Consider the following 16,943-nt stretch of genomic DNA (forward strand, 5'->3'; position numbering starts at 1 on the left):
AGGTTGGCAAGTATGGCCACAACACCTCACTCTTGGAGCACTTTTTTGCCACATGTATCGCAAACCACGTCTCAGCTGTTTGTGGAGGTAAAATATGTCCACACATGACTCCAATTACACTCAGCCATTGTTGTGAGTGCGCACGCCAGCGCTGCAAGACATTTATACAGCCGTATTTCGCCCATAACTATGAAAGGCGGAAGGGGAAGTAGTTCCTTTGAATGTAGAAAATCCGAATGTTATAGTTTCTTTCCACTGTGTTCCTGTTAATGATAAACTACAAATTTACCCTAAATTACTAAAATATCGATATTTTAATGTGAGAATCGATTCTAGAACATAAATGATTGGTATCGGAGGAATCGATATTTCAGGATCGATCCGCACATCACTAATATTTACATTTCTCTGTTTATTCTGCGCTTTGTCAGCGTGTTTGCAGCTGCCTTAAGACGTACATCCTTCAGCAAACACTATTTTCACCCTGTTAACATATATTAGGTTGTTTAAATTGCTTAGTAATTAAGCACAAAACACTGCTTGTTGTGATAACCACAAAGGTTTGTAGTTGTTTGGGGGCTGGGTCACCTTAGTTTGAGCTTTCTGGGAGTTGTCGTCAGATTTGTTTTACACACTAACAAACAAAGCTAGAATCACGCTGTTTTATTTTTACAGCAGTGAAAATAAATGTGAATCCCCCTTTTTTACCAACTATAGTCTTGTGTAAAGACATTATCAAGTTTACTGTTAGTGCAGAAAATGGAACTCAGCCAAGCTGGCTCTTGAAACTGTACATGGTGGCAAATTCAGTTGTGTAAATCCACAAAGAGCAGTAGGTCAGCGGATTACAGCATGTACACAAAGAAAATCTACTAGAGCTCACATTAGAAATTATGGTTAGTTGTGACAAGACTACAGTTTCCCCCACATGGCAGATCTCACTTTAACCCCTGACTGTACCCATTTTCCTGTTTAGGTACTTTGTCACTTTTACTTGCATAAAGAAGTTAATTCAGTAATTCAACTAATACTGCAGTATTTTTTTAACACAGGTACCTGTACTTCTACTTAAATACAGAATGTCTGCACTTTTCCCACCTGTGGTTATGAGTACCATTCACAGAGAGGTGGGGAATGACTACAATCACAGCAGTGTAAGATTGGGAAAGATGTACGCTAATATGTACCTTCTCCAATATCAGCATGGAGGAAACGAAGGCATTCACATTTCAGTGGATGCACTGTGTATATGTATAGCAAGCAGTAAGGTATTGAGGCCTCATGGTTGTTTTAGATTATGTTTATTTTAAGTACTTATTTCTCTGTATTAGGTTTAAGAAATTAGCAGCAGGAAAATAAGTTCATGTCCAAATATATGTTACATTACATGTTTAGCAGATGACGATCTCTTTATTATCTAATTTATTTCTTGTTGCACTTTACATAGAAACAGGAGCTGAAGTGTTATTTGCGCTTAATTTCAATAAAGGAGCTGGATTCCAAGCCACATGTTTTATGAACTGGCAAATCTACTCTGAAACATGAAGAGTGGGTCTCCTCTGTTCAGAGAGGGTAAGAGGGTACCATCTTACAGTGCTCTGATTGCAGCCATCCCCCAACTCTCTGTGTATGGTACTCATAGTCATAAGCATCATGACCTCACAGGCCATTGCTAGTCAGTGGTGTCAGTTTCGGTCATTATGCAAATGACTGAAACTGGCTATAAGGTTAAGGAAACCTACTTCCAGCCATCCATTTTTCCATTATCAGCCTGTTTCAGTTTAAGCGATGTTTTCAATAAATTGAGTGCTGAAAAAATATGTTTTGTATCACTAACATTTCTTCTTGTTGCATGTTGAAGCTCTAGTTCAAACCTTGTTAAGAACCAACCATGCAAAATATGATTTTCATGCCATTTTTCAAGTGGTCTCAAACTTTTGATTGGGACTGTACCAGATTATTGTAGTAAGTAAGTAATTAAATACTTGTTGATGGAGGAAAGCTGGAACATGGACTTGATATAGGGTTTTATGGGGTAGCTGAACTACGTTGTAAACCTTATCTTCCACAAGAATGATTTTTGAGGTAGAATTTTCTTTCATTTCCACAATTTTGTCATATAGATTTTGGACAACAAAAATATTCCTGGTGAGTTTTCTAAATGTCCTCAGCAGTGATTTTCAGAAGGGTAGTGTTTTGGTTTTTTTTGGAACAGAGTACCATAGCACAGGGCTGTGACTCATCCATATAAGCTCTAGAAAGACATAGTCAAGGCATAGTGTTAAACCTGCCTTTTTTGTATTCCACTGTAAAAAATCGTTGTAGTGCAGCTGTACGTCATTTCGCAGCAGTTTGCTGCACAGTCGTATTCTAAAGCGAGTGGCTGTTTTATGACATGGACATATTCCCGTCTCTTCACTTTTCTGAAACAAGCAGACAAGAACATTACAGTAATATGTAAGCTATGTCCTGGGGAGAAAAAACTATCGGCTGCTGTTAATAGCACGAGTAATCTACTGAAGCGCCTGACACAGAGCATAGACCAGGGGTCGGCAACCTGCGGCTCCGGAGCCATATGCGGCTCTTTAGTCCTTATACTGCGGCTCCGCGTGGTTTGGGAAAATAAATGAGAAGTATTTAGCTGAAGCGTATTTTATTTATGTTAGTTATTTTTTAACTTGTAGTTCTACATTGGAAGATTATTGTGATATTGAAATATAAAAATTAAGTTATATTCTATTATTTTTTCATCGCTCAAAATAAGCGTCACACTCGCAGAAGCCGGTGTTACCACGCCAGATCCGCGGCCCCGAACTGTAGTAAGGAAACCTCTGGCAGTTACTTGAAGGTTCCGTAACTGTCCTTGTCAGATGCCAGAACCACTTTAACCTGCTCCTTTTGATGTGGATGAGAGAAAAATACAGAAAAAACCCAATAATCATATGATTTCTGATGAGCATGCGCTTTGGCAACAGTGGGAAGGAAAAACTCCATTTTAAAAGAAAGAATCCTCCAGTAGCACCAGGCTGAGGAAGGGACAGCCATCTGCCACAACCTGTTGGGATGAGCAGAGGAAGACAGGACAAAAGATAAAACTGAAGGCTCTGCCTCCCATTCTACTTTTAAATACTCTAGGAACAACAAGTAAGCCTGCAGTGTGAGAGCGAAGTGCTCTAATAGGGTGATATGGTACTACAAGGTCATTAAGATAAGATGGGGCCTGATTATTTAAGACCTTGTATGTGAGGAGCAGGATTTTGAATTCAATTCCGGATTTAACAGGAAGCCATAGTCTGTCCCCCAGTGCATGTAGCAGGCATGGAGGAGATCCAGGCCCCAGACACCCAGAGGCCCCCAGAATGTGAGAGCCCAAGGAGGACCATTGGAGTTGCAGCCATGCCACCCTCCTGGGAAACGCTGAGGAGAGCCCCAGATTAGAGGTCACCCAGCAGCCACGGAGCAGAAGCACAGGGGGCCCGTGATGTGGCCGTGGGCTCTGCCGGCAGACAGCTGTGCCAGAGTGACCTGAGCCACAGGCCCAGAGGCCAGAGGACTGAGAGCCCCCCACCCCCCGGAAGTGGCCTGACGGAGCCACGGGTGCCAGACCTCGCCAAGCAGTCACTGGGAGTGAGCCGGTACATACCTGAGCGCCCAGCCCCGGACACCAGAACCACCAACACACCGACGCCTGAGGGCATCAGCTAACGGCAAGGAGTGTGGTGAATCGAGATAGTCGATGAAGTCCTACCCCACCACCCTCGGGAAAAAACATACGTTACTTATGTTGTTTCTTTTTATGTGTTTTACAACTGTGAAAGATTCACTGACTCTTACTAAATGACCTCACACAGTGCCTAATTTCTAAAAAGGATTTCACACTAATAGAAACACATCGACGTCTCTTTTTCTCAGAGAGAAACATGTAAACCTGCACTCACACTGTATTCTTTTTGTTAAACCGTCACTGGCTCCTTCACTGGCCTCCTCATGTTTGGGTGACACTTAACAGCTAATTACTGAAATGTTCTCATTGCATGTTTGTATATCAACTAACGCACGGTTGGATCACCCAGAGAACTTTCTACTCACACGAAACATTTTTGCAAATGCATCCTGACGCTAATTTGACCTGCAGGCTTTCAATTGCTCCTCTGTTGTAAACCCCACAGCAGCTTTTTCAGGCCAAAAGAAGGTTTTGCACTAGCACAGAATCTGACCCTGAATATCACCATGATAGCTCTGACCACTTGATTTCTCGTTCTTAACTTTATCAAATGAAACACTCTGAAGATGACAGCTGAATTCCAATCAATTAAACTAACTCTGCATATTGTATTCCTGTCTTGGGATCAAAGTGCTGGAGAGGTGATCCGGTGAGTTCCTGCAGGACAACGTGATGTGAAAAATTCTTGTTTGGTTTGAACAACAAAACTGATGAGTTGCTGACTGTGAGCTGCAGCTAGTGTAAATCATGCTTTTGATGGATATTTCTCACTGACACACTTTTTGACCTCCTCTAATAACAAATGTTACCTGAGTTCAGTGTGCACTGCTTTCGTGTCAAGCAGATATGTGTCATATGTCATATGTGTTCTTGATTGAACCTCCTGCTCTGGTTGTTTCATGCAGGCTATACTTATGTTCTTGATCAAAACCGACCTCAAAAATAATCAGAATCAGAATCAGAAAGGGGTTTATTGCCAAATGTTGAGCAGGTTTACAACATTAGGAAATTGCTGCGGTGCTTCAGTGCAAACATGCTGTCATAAATAGCACTTAAATAGACATGGAAAAAAATAAAAGTAGGGATAAGAATTAAAAGTGCTACGTGGAAAGATATGTGCATGAGATATACATGAGATATATACATGAGAATAAGAATTAAGAGTGCTACGTTGAAAGATATATACATGAGTGCAGGTGGTGATCAGTGCCAAACATGAAATGATGCAGTGACACAGCGTAGGGTCATGTGTTAGTGGCGGGTACAGTCATATGGTTATTGTTCATGTGTCCAACAGCAGAGGGGAAGAAACTGTTCTTATGGCGAGAGGTTCTGGTGCGAATGGACCGGAGCCTCCTGCCTGAGGGGAGCAGGTCAAACAGACTGTGTCCAGGGTGAGAAGGGTCAGCTGAGATCCGAGCTGCACGCCGCAGTGTCCTGGAGGTGTACAGGTCCTGCAGAGATGGGAGTCTGCAGCCAATCACCTTCTCAGCAGAGCGCACAACACGCTGCAGTCTCTGTTTGTCCCTGATAGTGGCTCCAGCGTACCACACGGTGATGGAGGAGGTGAGGATGGACTCGATGATTGCAGTGTAGAACTGCATCATCGTCCGTGTTGGCAGGTTGAATTTCTTCAGCTGCCTCAGGAAGTACATCCTCTGCTGGGCTTTCTTGATGACGGAGGTGATGGTGGGCTCCCACTTCAGGTCCTGGGTGATGGTGGTACCCAGGAAGCGGAATGAGTCCACAGAGGTGATGGGGGTGTCAGTCAGGATGATGGGGGGGAGTGGAGCTGTGTGCTTCCTGAAGTCCACAATAATCTCCACTGTCTTCTGGGCATTCAGCACCAGGTTGTTGTGGCTGCACCAGGACACCAGACGTTCAACCTCCCTCCTGTAGGCAGACTCGTCCCCGTCAGAGATGAGCCCAATGACGGTGGTGTCATCTGCGAACTTGATTAGCTTGACAGACTGGTGGGTGGAGGTGCAGCAGTTGGTGTACAGGGAGAAGAGCAGAGGAGAAAGAACACAGCCCTGAGGGGAGCCGGTGCTGATGGTCCGGGAGTCCGAGACATTCTTTCCCAGCCTCACATGCTGCTTCCTGTCCGTCAGGAAGTCAGTGATCCACCGGCAGATGGGATCAGGCACATTCATCTGGGAAAGCTTGCCTCGGTCTGGAAGGATGGTGTTGAAGGCAGAGCTGAAGTCCACAAACAGGATCCTGGCGTAGGTTCCTGGGGAGTCCAGATGCTGCAGGATGAAGTGTAGGGCCATGTTGATGGCGTCGTCTACAGACCTGTTGGCTCTATATGCAAACTGCAGGGGGTCCAGGAGGGGGGCCGTGAGGGTCTTGAGATGGGAGAGAACTAGGCGCTCAAATGACTTCATGACCACAGATGTCAGAGCCACGGGTCTGTAGTCATTTAGTCCAGTGATCCTAGGTTTCTTGGGGACAGGGATTATGGTGGAGGACTTGAAGCAGGCAGGCACATGACATGCCTGCAGTGAGGAGTTGAAAATGCCAGAAAACACTGGGGCCAGCTCGTTTGCACAGTGTCTGAGGGTGGCAGGAGACACACCGTCTGGGCCGGGAGCTTTCCGAGCATTCAGACTCCTAAACTGCTTCCTCACATCTGCTTCATGAATATGAAGAGTTGTGGTGGGAGGAGGTGGTGTGAAATCCTCTTTTGTGTGGGGTGAGGAGGGGGGTGTTGTAGGTGAACGGTTTGAAGGTGGTGATGGCTCTATGGAGGGGGGAGAGGTGGGGGAATTAGTGTCCAAAGTGCCTCTATTGTTGGGGCCGTTGGAGGTGTGAAGGCTGCCTGATGGCTCGTCAAAACGGCAGTAGAAGTCGTTAAGGGTGTTGGCTAAGAGCAAGTCATCAGTGGAGTGGGGGGTTTTAGGCTTGTAGTTTGTAACATTCCTAAAACCTTTCCACACAGGGGCCGAGTCATTCTCTGAGATCTGCTGCTGCATCTTCTCAGAGTGCTGATGTTTAGCAATGTCCACTTCTTTAGTGAACCTGTACTTGGCCTCTCTGTAGCAGTCCCTGTCTCCGCTTCTGAACGCCTTTCTCTTTTCCAGCCACAGCTTTTTGAGTTTAGGAGTAAACCAGGGTTTGTCATTGTTATAACTCACCCTGGTGCGTGATGGCACAATGCTGTCCTCACAGAAGTGGATATAGGAGGTGACAGTGTCCGTAAACTCGTCCAAGCTGTTAGAAGCAGCCTTCAATGTGTCCCAGTCTGTAGACTCCAAACACGTGCGAAGCTCCTCCACAGCCTCGTTGCTCCACAGTTTTTTAGTCCTCACGACAGGTTTGGAGAGCTTCAGCCTCTGTCTGTACGCGGGGATTAGGTGGATCATGACGTGGTCAGAAAGTCCGAGAGAAGCGCGGGGCACCGCGCGATAGGCCCCGCTGATCGTGCTGTAACAGTGGTCTAATGTCCTCTCCTCTCTGGTCGGGCATTTAATATACTGCTTATATTTTGGAAGCTCATGGCTCAGATTGGCTTTGTTAAAGTCCCCAAGAGCAATGATGAGAGAGTCCGGGAATGTCCGCTCCGTGTGGAGAATCTGCTCCGCGAGTGCGCACTGAGCTGCCTGCGCATCTGCGTCTGGCGGGATGTAAACAGCGGCCAGGATGAATGAAGCAAACTCCCGCGGAGAATAAAACGGTTTGCAGTGGATAAAAAGATATTCCAGAGAGGAAGAGCAGTGCTGAGCAATCACTGTCACATCTGTGCACCAGCCACTATTGATGTAGAAGCAGAGACCTCCACCTTTGGACTTACCGGAGAGAGCGGCCTGCCGGTCCGCGCGCAGCAGATGGAAGCCCTCCAGCTTGAGCGCGCAGTCTGGGATGTTCTCACTGAGCCACGACTCCGTAAAACATAAGACACAGGAGGAGGCAAAGTCTCTGTTCATGCTTCTCATCAGGGCCAGTTCGTCAATCTTATTGCCGAGTGAGCGTACATTAGAAAGGAAGATCCCAGGAAGAGCAGTTCGCAGTCCGCGTCTCCTCAAACGCACGAGTGCGCCGGCTCGCTTCCCTCTAAATGATGTTTATCTTAAGATAGACACTCAGTGATGCTGCAATAGCAGGAACTGACCTTCAAACCCTCATCCTGCCCTGCACCAGTGGTCACAGTGGGAGATTGAAGTAGTTTAAGCAGTTTTGTCCTGTTGAAATCATCTTTAGTGAGCCCCTCTGATAAATATTTAGACTTTCACACATTTCAGGTTGTAGGAGTGGGCTGATTAAAGTGTCTACTTTCTTCACTTTACAAGCAGCTTAAATATTGTACAAGGACATTGCTCAAAATGTTATAACACATCTGTTCTGCTATCCCTCCTGTCAGCTAAGCACAGAAAGCTGAGGTTACAGTTCATATGGGTTTGGAAAATTGGGAAACAATGCTGAGTCTCAATTTCAATCTTGTTGTAAGACAGATTATATTTTTCATGAATAGAGTCAGCCAGGACACAGCCTTCCCCTGCACCCATACCTACTCCTAATACCTAATACACAGAAGAGTAAACACAGTCAGTAAGTTTGTCACTTACTGAACTCATCAGGAATCAGAAGACTGCAAATCCTGTAAAAGAGTTAAACATGCAGCGTTAAGAGCATATGAGCTGGCATTATGGTTAGTTTATTGAAATTTAATTTTACACTTTTTTATTTAACAAGCTTAGGAGCCCTGGCCAGTGTGAGTGTAGAATAATCAAGTCTCCTCCTCTGATAAACCTCCATCTGTATTACTGAAAACAGTTAATGAGACTGAGTGTGAACATCTTCTATATTATGTGTCCTAAACTGACATACGTGGCCTGCTACACTAAACCAAAGGAATCCCAAAAAGTTGGCTCTGTGCATCTGGATGTAGGGTTTTCAGTGGGAGAAACGTTTTATCGCTCATCCGAGTGACGTCTTCAACCTCAGCTGACTGCAGGTTTAATCAAACTTATACAACAGTACATTTCCATAATGACTGACACTAACACCACTGGAGAACAGTTTTAGCCATTATGCAACAGCCCAGCCACAGTTCACCATCAAGTTAAACTGAATAGACATTCGAAGCTAACCTCTAAGAGAAAATCTTTTCACTTTGTGCCATAAGTCTTAATGCAAGCTGAACATTTAAAAGTCTTTCCTGAAAACCCTCTCTTATCTGATCATTTTCTAATAACAGTTTAATATACAATAAATGATTACACAGCAGTGGGGAGATTTCATCACAGTGAATGTCTTCATATGTCTTTCTGAAAGTGCTGTAACTGAGTTTAAGAATATAATTCACCCACTGTTATCATCTTCAATGCTTTGTACCAACAAAGAGCAGAGCAGCTACCCGAACGCTACTCCACCAGAGGTCGATTAACTTGTTTATAATTTTACCTCCTTACTACATATGACACTGGATACTGTAGCTCCTGTGAAAAAGAGAGCTTCAAAACAGAAGTACTTAACTCCCTGGTATAACTCTCAAACATGTAGCTTAAAGCAGATAACTCGTAAGCTGGAGAGGAAATTGAGGATCACAGATTTAGAAAGCGAACCGTACAGCTCGAACATCTTACTATTCATTACTGACTGAAGAAAATGAGAACAACCCTAGGTTTCTCTTCAGCACTACACTGCACTTCAGCACAGCCAACCATTCCTTTAACGTTAAGTAGACCGGGCAGCACGGTGGTTAGCATTGTTGTCTTCCAGCAAGAAGGGCCAGAGTTCAATTCCACCATCAGGCCAGGGTTTGCATGTTCTCCCCGTGTTTGCGTGGGTTCTCCCTGGGTACTCCGGCTTCCTCCCACAGTCCAAAGACATGCACTTTGTGGGGAAAGGTTAATTGAAAAATCTAAATTGCCCATAGGTGTGAATGTGAGTGCAAATGGTTGTCTGTCCCTGTGTGTTGGCCCTGTGACAGACAGGTGACCTGTCCAGGGTGTACCCTACCTCTTGCCTTATGACACCTGGGATAGGCTCCAACACCGCCCGCGACCATGAAAAGGAGAGATGGATAGTAATGACTTTATGAAATTCCTCACAAATACAATTTTAACCATTAGAGGAAAAAAACACTCATAATCATGTAACAGATGTAACATTATCTACAGCCACTTTCATTCATTGATATTCATTTAGAGATCTTTCTCCAATTGATCTTTCTGAGTTAACTTCAATAATTACTTCCTCCAAACCATCAACGTGTCTTTTAGACCCCATTCCTACAAAACTGCTCAAAGAAGTCCTGCCATTAATTAATGCTTCAATCTTAAATATGATCAAACCCTCTCTAATGATCCACAGGCCTTCAAGCTGGCTGTAGATAAACTGTCACTTAAAAAGCATCTCTAGACCCAGCAGTCTTAGCTAATTATAGGCCAATCTCCAACCTTCCTTTCATATCAAACATCCTTGAAAGAGTAGTTGTCAAACGGCTAACAGATCATCTGCAGAACCTTTCTTGTGAACCTTTTTTGTCTTATTGGTCAGTTTCATTGCAGGGTAAGTGTTTGACGGGACATATCACCGATCTCAGGATGTGTGTGTGACATGGCTTATGAGTGATCGCTGATTGCAAGGCGTTTCTGTGACGTAACTTATCAGCGATCACCGATCGCTGGGCGTGGGTTTGACGTGACGTATTAGCGATAGCAGGGCGTGGGTTTAATGTGACATATGAGTGATCACCGATCAAAAGACACGAATCGCAGGGTGTGTGTGTGACATGACGAATCAGGTATCTCAGGGCGTGTGTGTGATATGTCTTTTGAGCGATTGCCATTTTCAGTTTGTGTCTGTGACATAACCAATCAGCGATACACCCATACAAACATACACGCACATACATACCTACATGTAGCTGACCTTTTCCACTCCTGCATCACTGTACCTCTTGGCCATTCCCTGGTACATGGGCTCCAAGGACCTTTCCGTCTCAGACTGAACCATGACCCATGAAACAATCAGCCAGTTTTCATTGCGGGTGGCTGTAGCTCAGGTGGCAGAGCAGGTCAGCCACTAATCAGAAGGTCGGTGGTTCGATCCCAGGCTGCCTCCTGGCTGCATGCCAAATATCCTTGGGCAAGATACTAACCCCATGTTTGCCTACTGGTGGTGGTCAGAGGGCCCTGTGGCGCCAGTGTCCGGCAGCCTCGCCTCTGTCAGTGCGCCCCAGGGCAGCTGTGGCTACAATGTAGCTGCCATCACCAGTGTGTGAATGGGTGAATGACTGAATGTAGTGTGAGTCCCTTTGGGGTCCTTAGGGACTAGAAAAAGCGCTATACAAATGCAGGCCATTCATTATGGAAAATCTGGACATGACCCCAGATGCCAGCATGACTTTTCGTGCCACCTTCCTGGTGTGGTCAGACCTGTGGATGTGTCCAAAAGTGCCTTGGAGGAGTTTGGATATGGCTGGATGTTGACGCCGGAATTCGTCGAGCAGGCAGTCAGTCAAGTAATGGCTGGACACAGAGATGCCACACCAGGCATGTGGGTCTTCCTAAGACCTGAAATCCGGTGGCTTATTTTCCTTCCTCAGGAACTTCCCAATGGTCCTCTGTCCATGGGCTCCTGCCTCAGAATCCCAGACTGATTCTGTGGCATGGAGGTACGCCAGGGGAGCTCGCTCGTACTTGAGGTGCATGAGTTCATTTATTTGGTTTGCCATGTCTGCTGAGATTTGCCAGTCCTCCTGAGCTCATTCATAACAGACTTGGAGATGGCCTTTTTGTATGTAAGAAAAGCAGGGAGAAGGTTTGTAAACCTTTTGGGCAGTTTCTCCAGCCATCGCGGATTGTCAGCAAACCAGTTCCAGCGACTCGTGGCCTGCCCACACCAGCAGAGACTTGTGAACGAAAGCAAACATGGAGACATGGCAAGATATAATTGTTTCTTAACCTGACCATGATAGCTGTCATGGCTGTGTGTAGGTAGGCAGGAATCAAGGACCCAAAATGCAGTACTCAAGGAGGTGGAAGAAACTCAATACACAGCTTTTTAGCTGGGATGAAGCAGAACAGAAAAACACTAACTAAACCGGGAGTACCGAATAACTAGACAGGTTGGCAGGCTGGCGAAACAAAACAAAACACCAGGAGCACAAGTCCAGATATACAAAACAAAACTAGACTGGGCCAAACCATGAGTCCACGAAAAAGTTCGGGGGGTCAACCCGAAGGTTTACAGCACGGGGCCAAAACAGTTCAGTTCCGGAGGCCGACCGCACGGTCGGCAACGGCAGCGGCGTGGAAACAGTTCAGGGGGCCGACCGTGCGGACGGCAACGGCGGTGACGGGCAAACAGTTCTGGGGGCCGACCGTGCAGACGGCAACAGCGGCGACAGAGGCTGGACCAGGCGAAGCTGAAGCCGATGCAGAAGCTGCTGCAGGCGGCGTGGATGAAGCTGCTGCTGCAGGCGGCGTGGGTGATGCAGGTGGTGGAGCAGCTGGTGGCTGGACGGGCTCCTCGGGCCCCCCAGCTGACGAGGAAGGTTGCTGGACGGGCTCCTCGGGACCCCCAGCGAAAACAGTCACAGAACCAGTGGGCACCAGGGCCCCTGGCACACACAGGGCTGAACCAGCAGGCACGGGGGCCCCTGGCAGGGACAGAACAGAACCAGCAGGTGCACAGACCTCTGGCAGGATTAACTCTCCCAGGCTCTCAGCAGAGAATGATGGCTGAGAGGTCTCAGAGTTTTCAGGTAACATGAGATTTGCCAGCTTCCTGGTTTCCAGGGGTCCAGAGTCAGCTAAGGGTTGGAGCTCAGCCTCTGGGGAGGCCCTGGAGAGGGTAGCAGTCTTTATGAGTGCGTCTTCCTGTTTAACATGAGTGAGAAAAGGGGGCGGCTCAACAAGAGACGGAGCTGCTAAAGACTGAGGTGGCAGTTGAAGTGAGAATGAAACTGGTGGTGGAGAAGATGATTGAGCTACAGGTAATGAGGACACTGGAGGCTGAACTGATGATAAAGTTAATGATTCTTCTACCAACTGAGGTACTGCCTGGGCCATGGACTGTAACAAAGTTTGTAGTAAGTCTGGCTGTGGTAGTGACTGAGCTATGGGAAGTGAGGCTGAATGTGGTGGAGGTGGCGACTGGGCTTCAGGCTGGGCGGCTAACTGGGCTGAAGGTGGCTGAGTAGCTAACTGGGTTGCTGACTGAGCTGAGGGCTGGGGAACACAGTTCATTTTTAACAGAACCCTCAGGACCCTTCGTTTCAGTTAGTAGCTCACAATCATCTGATACAAAAACAGTCTTTGGATCTTTGGAGTTATTGAGCACAGAGACACCCATCTTCCTGGTTTCATTGATAGGCTCAAAAGGAGCAGGAGTGACACAGTTTGTATGGCTCAATGAGTCGGGATAACAAGCAGTCCTTTCATCTCCAGTGCCGCTTACACAACAAGCCAGCCCGGAATTAACAGTTTTTATTTCAGCAGGAGCCAAAAGAGTAGCTCCACCACTCACCCTAGCCGGCTGTACAGAAAGAAATCCAGGCTCCCGCTGGAGCTGTGAACGCTGGCGGGGTGTCTGCCGCTTCCCTGTTGAAGAGGGAGCAGGGCAGGCTGAAGGTGATGTGAAAAAACCCGGCTGCTGCGGTGGCGTGGACAAACTCTGCTGCGGTGTGGAAATGTTGGATACACTGGGGGGAACAATGATAATCCCCAGCATCTTATAAAACGCCTGTGCTGGTGTGAGCCGGCTGCTCGCAGGTTCATAGTATTCCTCCCGGTGCTGCCTCGGGCGCTTTCCTCGAGTCCGGGTTGCAGGCGTCGACAGTGGGGAGGAAACGGAAGAGTGAGTAGAGGGGTTAGTGGCAAATGAAGGCGACCGGCTACACGGAGGACCCCCAAGAACCAGCCGGGTCCCATCAAAAGCCGAGCGGTGCCTCCTCACTGAGTCTGCTGGATCCATTTTGTGGTCACGTCGTTCTGTCATGGCTGCGTGTAGGTAGGGAGGAAGAGAGGACCCAAAACTCAAAATACACAGCTTTATTGCTGGGATGAAGCAGAACAGAAAAACACTAACTAAACTGGGAGTACCGAATAACTAGACAGGTTGGCAGGCTGGCAAACAGAACACACAGAGGGCGTGAGGGAAGAAGACATTAACAATGCGACGCTGAACACTGGAGGACACGCACTATAAATACTGACGCAGGAATAAGAGGGAACGAGGAACAGGTGGGAACACAGCCGAGAGAAATTACACTTAACGAGACACGGGGAGCAAAGCTAGACACACAGACATAAGACAGGAACATGAACCTCCAAAGTAAAGCAGGAAACAAGACACACTTTACTAGGACACGGACTCGACAGAGTGAGGCAGACAAGACACTGAGCTAAACCTGCAATAACAACCAAATACAACCCGAACATTGATCCTAATACAGAAACACAGATTCATAATACCGTACTTTCTGGACTATAAGCCGCTACTTTTTCCCTAGGTTTTGAGCCATGAGGCTTATACAAAGGTGCGGCTATTCTGTGGATTTTTCTTCCACCACTAGGGGGACTCTAACCAGAATTAGAATAAAAAACAAGATAGATGAAAAATCAATGCAAAGAAGAATACACTACTTTTTCTTTAGCAGATAGAACACGCACAACAAATTACCAACTGGTAATTATTTTCAAATCCTCGCCCCTTCATCATGGAAACCACACTAAGAAGTTCGTATGATGCAAGTTTTAAGTTGAAGGCCATCGATCTTGCTATCCAGGAGGGAAACCGCGCTGCTGCACGCAAGCTTAGCGTCAATGAGTCTATGGGGAGACGTTGGAGGCGGCAGCGGGAAGAGCTCATGCAATGCCAAAAGTCGAGAAAAGCTTTCAGAGGACATAAAAGCAAGTGGCCTGAACTTGAAAATGTCCTGGAGGAATGGGTGTACACACAGAGAGCAGGTGGCCAAGGTGTATCCACTGTACAGATCCGACTGAAAGCCAAAACAATCACCCGCGAAATGAATATTAAAGATTTCAAAGGTGGGCCGTCATGGTGTTTCAGATTTATGAAACGTAAAAACCTGTCCATCAGGGCACGGACCACTCTCTGTCAGCAACTCCCCCCTGACTATCAGGAAAAAGTTGAAAACTTCCACAAATTCGTTGAAAAAAAGATACAAGAAAACTCCATCGGACCAGACGATGCGAAAAGCATCCTTTTCTGATGTCTGTCTGTGGATCCTAACAGCGTGGAGTGCTGTGAAAGAATCCACCATCACCAATGGGTTCCAAAAGGCTGGACTGCTGCGCGAAGAGAGCGGCGCACCTTCAGAGCCAACTTCACCGGAGGATGACAGTGACACGGAGAGCGAGACTGATGGAGGCAGATGTGATGAAGCTCTTCTGAGCCTGTTCAACACTCCAAGTTTCCAAAAAAGGGGGGGTCGTCAATGTTAGGTGCATAGATGTTGCTTAAAATCATCCTATGGCCTTGAATCTCAGCCAAGAGTAGCACTGAAGAAGACGACTTCATGGGTTTCAGCGAAGATGATTAAAGTGACTTGTGGTTTCAAATACAGGAAAAGTGGAGGTAAATAAATAGTGGTTATTTTCTCTTGGTTCTGTTACGTTTTAATCAGCAAAGTTGCTGCCATGTTAAAAGGCATTGTTCGGAAAGAATCTGTTCAGGTACATACTTGTACATTTGCAGTACAAGATTGTTCTGTACATGCAGTAAATATCTATTTTTTCATCATAGATATCTGCGGCTTATAGCCGGGTGCGGCATGTATATCTTTTTTTTTTTTAAATTTTTAAAAATAGAGCGGATGCGGCTTATATACAGGTGCGCTCTATTGTCCAGAAAGTACGGTAATAAAAATCAAAGCACCAGAGAAACATAAAGAACAATCCATCATTCAAAAATAAACCAAAACATAAGGAACTCAAAATGCTGGGTCGAACCGACCCAGAACCATGACACTATCAGGATTGGGTAGTCGCCAATATCACTAATTTTGCATTCCAAGTTTCCAAAAAAGGGGGGGTCGTCAATGTTAGGTGCATAGATGTTGCTTAAAATCATCCTATGGCCTTGAATCTCAGCCAAGAGTAGCAATGTGGGGGGGGGGGGGGGGGCTTCTTTGCCTCCCTCCTGCTGTGTGCCCAGCCTGGAGGCTGCGGTCTGTGACCGACTCCACGTGCAGACGGCTTCCTGTGATAGTGTTTCCTCACCTGGCTCATGTGTGCCCTGCCCAATTTTACTCTTGTGTGTGTGTGTGTGGGGGGGGATACGTCCGTCCCCCCGACGGACGTATCCATGATCGTTTATGTTAATGAGAGTGTGGGGAGTGAGTTGGAGGGCGGGATGGGGTGGGCTGCTTGTAACCATGTAAAACACTTTGTGCTACATTTTTGTATGAAAAGTGCTTTATAAATAAAGACTGATTGAATGTCCGCCCATCTTCGTCCTTAACCATCCGGATGCATTTAAACTGTAGCTGCTTATGAATCAAAATTGTTACACCCCTACTCTGACTGCTGCCACACAAAAAAAATACCTGACCCACCCAATCACAGCAAAGTATTTCTGACTCTTGGGGAGACAAGTGAGTCTCTTGAAGAAAGACAATGTCAACTTTTTTTGATTTGATAAATGTCATGATCTTCTTCTTTTTAACTGGATAATTAAGGCCCTTTACATTCCAGGTCATTAAGGTAAGGGCCCTTTGGTACTTGCCTTAATGACCTGGAATGTAAAGGGCCTTAATTATCCATGAGTTGGTCTTAATTATCCATGATGGCGAATAAGGGCCCTTTGGTACTTATTCGCCATCATGCAGTATGTATCAGACATATAACAGTGGAGTAACTTATTATTAAAACCAGGAGTTCAATACCGAGTGGACAATATTTGGAAGGCTGGCTGTAAGTACAATAGGGGGTTATGGAAGTAAATAAAAATAACAGCCGATAAACATTTAAACAAATACGTCTGAGGTGACCAAGAACACTAGTCACCCTCAGGTGGGCTATGAGCCCCAAAAAGAAAACATAAAGTTTATGGTCCGTGACTCAGTGACCAGTCGAACAGTCATAAACAGGACCCGTCACCAGCAGCAGCAGCATAACAAGTCAATGTAATATGAGGAGAGCAGTCATTCTGGCACTTAGCTACCTGAACACACCTCTATGCAGGTTGGTTAGAACTGTCCCCTGACAATCTAAGAAGGGCTTTATGACAATTGAATTACTAAAGG

At 46.2% G+C, this 16,943-nt stretch overlaps 1 pseudogene; it reads right to left on the reverse strand.

Annotated features, from left to right (window-relative positions):
- Window positions 1–10,585: 10,585 nt before the first annotated feature.
- On the reverse strand, window positions 10,586–11,655 carry LOC147310855 (uncharacterized; annotated as a pseudogene).
- Window positions 11,656–16,943: the final 5,288 nt, after the last annotated feature.

This window comes from Aulonocara sp. 'chitande type north' Nkhata Bay, linkage group LG16, assembly GCF_057382095.1.
Source record: "Aulonocara sp. 'chitande type north' Nkhata Bay isolate Kocher_YH1m ecotype deep benthic linkage group LG16, A_spYH_male_GT1.1, whole genome shotgun sequence".
NCBI lineage: Eukaryota > Metazoa > Chordata > Actinopteri > Cichliformes > Cichlidae > Aulonocara > Aulonocara sp. 'chitande type north' Nkhata Bay.